The sequence below is a fragment of the Lathyrus oleraceus genome, chromosome 3, assembly GCF_024323335.1.
Source record: "Lathyrus oleraceus cultivar Zhongwan6 chromosome 3, CAAS_Psat_ZW6_1.0, whole genome shotgun sequence".
NCBI lineage: Eukaryota > Viridiplantae > Streptophyta > Magnoliopsida > Fabales > Fabaceae > Lathyrus > Lathyrus oleraceus.
The window spans coordinates 404,817,884-404,825,246 of NC_066581.1; positions in this window are offsets into that span (position 1 = coordinate 404,817,884).

The following is a 7,363-nucleotide window of genomic DNA, read 5'->3' on the forward strand; positions in this document are numbered from 1 at the left end:
GAGCATGATCGTATTCCTGATATTATATGTAGATGACATATTACTCATTGGAATCGATATCCCTACCCTGCAACAAGTAAAGTCTTGGTTGGGGAAATGCTTTTCTATGAAGGATCTGGGTGAAGCAACCTATCAGAATCTATAGAGATAGATCATGAAATGCTTGGCCTAAGTCAGAGTACATAGACAAAGTGCTGAGACGCTTTAATATGAATGATTCCAATCTGGTTATGTGTTTTGCTTAAATGGTGGCACTGTGAGCTTGAAAAGTTCAACGCAAGATGCAGTTGCTGATTCTACAACTGAGGCCGAGTATATTGTTGCCTTAAGTGCAGCAAAGGAAGCTGTTTGGATCAATAAACTTGGCATAGTCCCTAGCATTGTGGATCCCATTGGTCTCTATTATGATAACAATGGTGTTATCGCACAAGCTAAGGAGCCTAGATCTCACCAACGATCCAAACACATACTTAGGCGTTGTGCGAAAATATGTAAAGTACCTACACTTGACAATGTTGCTGACCCACTGACAAAGCCTCTTGCGCAGCAGAAGCATGATGGCCATACTAGATCAATGGGCATACGGGGTATGCCTGATTGGCTCTAGTGCTAGTGGGAGATTGTGGGTGTAAGCCCTAGAGGCCAATATTTTTGGTACTTGTATCGAATTATTTATTAATAATAAAAGGCATTTTCTTTATTATGGTTGATTAATAAAGTCCCTAGAATAGATAGTCCGTTTAATGTATTAAGTGTGACTTAATTATGAGAACACATTAAACATAAGGGCACTGTTCTTAAAGTATCCGTAGTCGAGCTTAAATGTGAAGTGGGATAACATTAAAGCATTAAGACTATTATGTTTGTAGACTGATGATCACATCTCATGGATCATGGATAAAGAGTTATCAAGTCTTAAACATAGGTATGAATATTAGGAGTAATATTTATACCGGATTGACCCGCTATGAGAATACTATATAGAAAGTTATGCAAAGTGTCATAAGTTATTCTCATGGTGATAATAGTGTATACCACTCTTCGACCTGAAACCACTATGGATCCTAGATGTAGAGTCGAGTGCTTTATTGCTGATCCAACGTTGTCCGTAACTGGATAACCATAAAGACAGTTAATGGGTACTCCACGAAGCATGCTGAGGGACATGAGTGTCCTAGATGGAATTTGCCAATCCTGCGTAACAGGATAAATGTCTATGGGCCCAATATTGAACTGGACAAGGATGACACAGTCTATACCTTGTGTTCAATATAGACATAAGGGCAAAGGGGTAATTATACACATAATTATTATCACAGGAGGTTTTGTCAGATCACATGACATTTTCGTGACTTGGGTAGCAGTGATGTGTTGCTAGATACCGCTCACTGTTTATTATGTTAAATGCGTGATTTACTATAATTGCCAACGTCGCGAAAACCTATAGGGTCACACACAAAGGACGGATTGATGAGAGATAGAATAATTAAGGAACATCGTAAGGTACAGTGTACTTAAGAAGAATACGAAATATGGTAAAGTACCAAATACTTAAGTGATTTTGGCATATTATGAGATATGAGCCAAAATGCACTTAAGTGGGCTTTTTGGCTTGAAGCCCACACAAGTGGTTCTATAAATAGAGCTCTTGTGCAGAAGCTTTGTATGGGAATACAACACAACTGAAGAGTTGGAATTTCGTATCTCTCTCTCACTCAAAGCCTTCATTCATAACAGCTAGCATTGCGATTGAAGGAATCCGTTCGTGTGGACTGAGTAGAGACGTTGTCATCGTTCAACGTTCGTGATCGCCCCGTGGATCTGTATCAAAGGTTTTGATCATTATCAGAGATCTGCACCAAAGGTTTGAATCGCCACAAGAGGTAACGATTCTATCACTGATCATGCCCATTCGTAAGGATCACTAAATGGAGAATTTTTTTAATTCCGCTGCGCCTTGGATGGCAATTCTCCAACAACAACCTCCTGGATTTGTGAAAAAGAATCAGGAAGGGATGGTGTACAGATTATACAAAGCTCTATATGGATTGAAACAAGCGCCTAGAGCTTGGAATCAGAAGATTGATTTATTTTTCAAGAAGCAAGGCTTTCAGAAATGTGAGATGGAGTACGATGTCTATGTTCAGCATATTTCTGAAGGAAATATGACTCTGGTATGTTTATATGTTGATGATATACTGCTGACTGGAAGTTCTGAACAGGAGATAGCCAAGTTCAAGAAAGTTCTGATGAATGAATTCGAAATGACTGATCTAGGCAAAATGACATACTTTCTAGGGATGGAATTCAGATACTCTGAGAAAGGTATTATCTTGCATCAGCTCAAGTATGAATTAGAAATTCTGAAGAAATTTAATCTGAAGAATTGTAAGATTGCTGTCACACCTTCTGATACAAATCAGAAACTGGATTCTGACTCTGATGGAAAGGATGTGGACGCTACAACCTTCAAACAGTTGGTTGGTTCTCTGAGGTATTTGTGCAATACCAGACCTGATATTTGCTATTCAGTTGGGATGGTTAGTAGGTTCATGAGTAAACCTAAGTGGTCCCATTACCAAGCTGCTGTCAGGATTCTGAGGTATATCAAGGGAACTCTGAAGTATGGAGTATTATTTCCTTCTGGAAGAAAGGATGAGTCAGAACTTCTGAGTTATTCAGATTCTGATTGGTGTGGAGACAGAGTTGACAGAAGAAGTACGTCTGGGTACTTATTCAAATTTCTGGGAGGTCCCATTTCTTGGTGTTCCAAAAAGCAACCTGTTGTGGCGTTGTCAACTTGTGAAGCTGAATACATTGCAGGTGCTGTTACTGCATGCCAAGCTGTGTGGATTCTGAATCTATTGTAGGATCTGAAGATTAAAGTAAACAAACCTCTGAAGCTGATGATTGACAACAAGTCTGCAATCAATCTTGCCAGAAACCCAGTGTAGCATGGGAGAAGCAAGCACATTGAGACCAAGTATCATTTTCTGAGACATCAAGTTCAGAGGGGAGTGTTAGAAGTTGTACACCGCAGCACTCAGAAACAGTTGGCAGATGTTCTAACGAAAGCTATCAAGACTAATCAATTTCTCAGATTAAGGGATGAAATTGGTGTTACAAGTTTTGATGGAATATGAATTAAGGGATGGTATTAGAAGTAATTCATATTTATTAGTTGTACTATTTTCTTAGCCCCTAAGTTTGTTGGAGGGTATTTTAGTATTTTATCCTATTCTAGTAACCCTAGTTTTTAGCTTATAAATAGGATGGCAATTGTAACACCCTTCTAAAATACCCCAAATATTTAATTTACAACAACAAATATATAAATCAGAGTAATTATTGCAGTTAAGGGTGTCACACAACACTTCACACATTTCACCATAAAAATCAGTCATGCTCATTATTTAATTCAACATAAACACTTCTTGCAAAATACGCAGCGGATAGAGATCATTCAACATATGTAATACATTACACATAAAATTATTCAACAAGTTAAAACATCCCGTCCCGATGTTACATCTACCAGAGCATGACCCACTAAGGAAACCACACTAGACTCCAAGCACTAGCTTCTACTCACTCACTGCTCGTTACCTGAAAAATAGTTGTAAGGGTGAGTTCCTCAATCGATATAATAAGCATTATAAATCATCATGTAATGCTAAGTAAATTTACACGTTAATCACCCTAATCATATCATGCATTCAGTAACGGCACATCAACTCAAATATCATACTCAATAACAACGTAAAATGCAACTCAATAACAACATAAAATGCAACTCAAATGAGACTCGACTCGTCATGCATGTGGTACCAATCGGAGTAAAACTCCCAACTTAAAATCATTGCCATTTTATTGGGCCTCAAGGCATAAGCCTTCAACTTTCAACTTAAAATTTGCCAATCCAGGCCAACGTGGTGTGAGCAAAGCTCCGACTTAATGCATATGAATGTACATGGCATACACGACTTTACAATTCCGACAACATAATAATAATAGCAACACAACAAGGTTTTCAACATAATCAACTTATAATCAACTTTGGCTCATCAAGCCTACAACTCAGTATTTTTAACAACTTTCCGTACACGGAACAACTTAACAACTCAGTCATACTTGCATCGACACTTTATAACACAACCCAACAAATTTTACTCATCAAAATTGACTACAATATTACTTCATAACATAACTCAATCCCTACTATGTCACACACCAACCTAGGCAAATCACCAATTATGCTCACAACATTAAAATATCAATTTTTCACTTTTCCAACAGTGTTAACCGGTTAACGCCCTGGGTTAACCGGTTAACGCAGGACAAAACACATTTTCTGGCAAAACGCAACAGTGTTAACCGGTTAACGCCCTGGGTTAACCGGTTAACGCAGGAAAAACAGCACCTTTTCACAAAATATAACAGTGTTAACCGGTTAACGCCCTGGGTTAACCGGTTAACGCAGACAAAACAGCAGTTCCTGCGCTAACACAAGGCAGAATGCAGAGTTCTCCGCATTTTCCGCCGTTGGAGGACTTCCGGACCTCCGATTCAATTTCCGTAAAAAGCTATACGTTCGGGGGAACACGACTCACACAATTACGGACTCAATTACAGCTTAAACACAGTTTACTCATCACAATTTCTCAGCATTCTACAATCCCAATTAGGGTCAATTCAACGGTTTATCACTACCCATGACATGTTAATCTATAATACCCAGTAAACGACGATAAACCCCCCTTACCTGAGATAATCCGGCAATCTCTAAGCTTCAAGCTTTTCCGTTCTTCAACCTTTGCTCTCTAGCTCTTCCTCTTTGCCCTTTCTCCACTTTCCACTTTTCAGCCGCTTCTCTGTTTCACGTGAAAACTCTTTACCAACACTGAAACCCTTTTTTCCTTATTCCAACTTATATATTTTCCAATAATTATTATTCCAAATAATAGTAATAATAATAATCCAATAATTCAATTTATTTAATTAAATTAATAAATATATTATTAACTTAATTTAAATAATCCTCTTATTTTATTCGGGGTGTTACAGCAATCATTGTAACTTTTATCATGTTTTGTAGCCGTCATTCTCTTAATAGAATATTTCCATTCATTCTACCTTTGCACCAACAAAAGCAAACAAAGGAGATTTTTTTTTGTATTTATAATGTGTTTGACAAGATTTGTTTCTCATTCCTAGGTATCTCCCGATGCGATGGAGAATTCAAAGCTATAAAGTTTTTGATAGAAAAATATTGTGTATTGGTTGAATTTAAAGAAAAATGTATGACCGCGCTAACATCGAAAAATTGTTTATAGGAGGAAGACAAGTGTTCGAATAATCAAGTGGTACAACTTGTATTCGAACAATCAACTGATACATCAAATTTAATCCTTTTTAATTCAATGAAATTCAAAACGATAAAGTTATACAACTCACATCTTAAAAACTCGACGATTAAAATAGATATACATCTATTTAATTGATTTTTACAAGAGTTTTACTTTTTCTACTTTTTTTTATCATTTTTCTCTAAAAAAATGAAAAATTTTCGACATAAATAAACCATAACATTTTTGCATTTAATAAAAACACAAGAATCACATCTAGTTAGTTTAATAAAGTAGTAATAATTTTATTTTGCTTATTACTTGACTAATAATGCTAGAGTACAATTAAAATACCTAATAATTTTCTTAATGAAGATAATAAAATGGAATAGAAATGTAAACATGTTATTGATTGACATCACAAAAATATATTTAAATAAAATCACTTATTAGCCTTTTCTATTAAGAAAAACATTAAAACAAACAATGATAGTATAATTGTTACTTGAGATTAATTACTATACAATGTCAGTGTAAAAAGTTTTGCACTATCGATTCATCACCATCATCCGTTTGTATTACTTTATAAATTTTTAAAATAAAAGTCAAACTTGTTTCAATATCCAACGTTTATGATTAACTGACGGTGTAAAATCTCTTTACACTGTCAGTGTATTTCAATTAAATCTTTGTTACTTACTATCAACAATGATACGTTAAAATAAACCATAAGAGTTGGATTTGAATCAAAGGGTTATGGGTCCAAACCACACTTAAGCCCACTAATCAATATTAGCTCTATTAGAATTTATCCTGCCACCTCTTTAATATAATATGACACATTTACATAACAGCTGTTATTACCTTTACGTTGTTATTAATATATCTAGATTTTTAAAATAATTGTAAAAAATTGGATTTTTTAAAGAATATCGATTTGTTTTATGTTTATATGAAAAATATCGGATATTTTGAGATTTTTTTTTAAAAATATATCAAAAATTTCTAAAATTTATGATAAAAAACCCGTTGATTTCTGATAAATCTTGAAGAAATACCAATTTTTTTGAAATGGTTTTTAGTTTTCCAAATTTTTGAAAAATGCCAGTAATTCATATTTTATAGGTAAATATTTTTTTAACACTAACTCATTTTTTTAAAAATGTTTTGTAATTTTTTTCATATTTTTTAAAAAATATCGAAAAACTACAAAACATTTAGCAAAATCCAGTAAATTAAACGTGTTAATTTTTTTTCTTCTGTCAAATATAAATATCAATTTTTTCAAAAATCTGGAAATCAAAAGTATTGAATTCTGGAAATTGGTGTGTTGTGTGTATATTCTGCCCCGTTTATTTTTTCCAACTTCAACTCTATTTTGTTGATTTTGATGCGAGTTAGTTTTGTTTATTCTACACTTTCAGCCTCCTCCCATCTATTGTTATAATTCTCTGCTATTTATATTCACCAATTAGGTTTTACGTCCTTGCCAAATTCTGGTGTGTGGCAGAGTAGTAGAGCAATGTTACCATAATTTAGAGCATAAAATAGGAGGAAAAAACCAACTATGAAAGTGAAATTAGAAACAACCTTAGAATAGAAGGATACATTGTTTTTACTTCTGATTTTGTTTGGTGAACAAGGTGAAAATGAGACAAGGACATATGGTTTGAACTTGTATACTTTTTATTTTATTTTCTATTATTATTATTTTTTACCAAAGATTGAAATAGATTTTCTTAGATATTACTATTAAATTAAACTAATGTTTAATTTAACTATGAATCAAATTAAAAAGACTATATCAACTTCTTTTTGGATGTTTTTGAATGCTTTAAAATAATAAAATACAATAACATAAATATACAACATTCATATTTTTTTGAAAATTTTAATTGCCGCGGACAAAATTGAACTACTACAAAAGTCTTAAATATGTTAGACTTTGGATAATTTGGTGTTTAGTTATTCTATGATGGTCTTGAGTACACGAACATCGTTAAATTCTATGCCAAAGT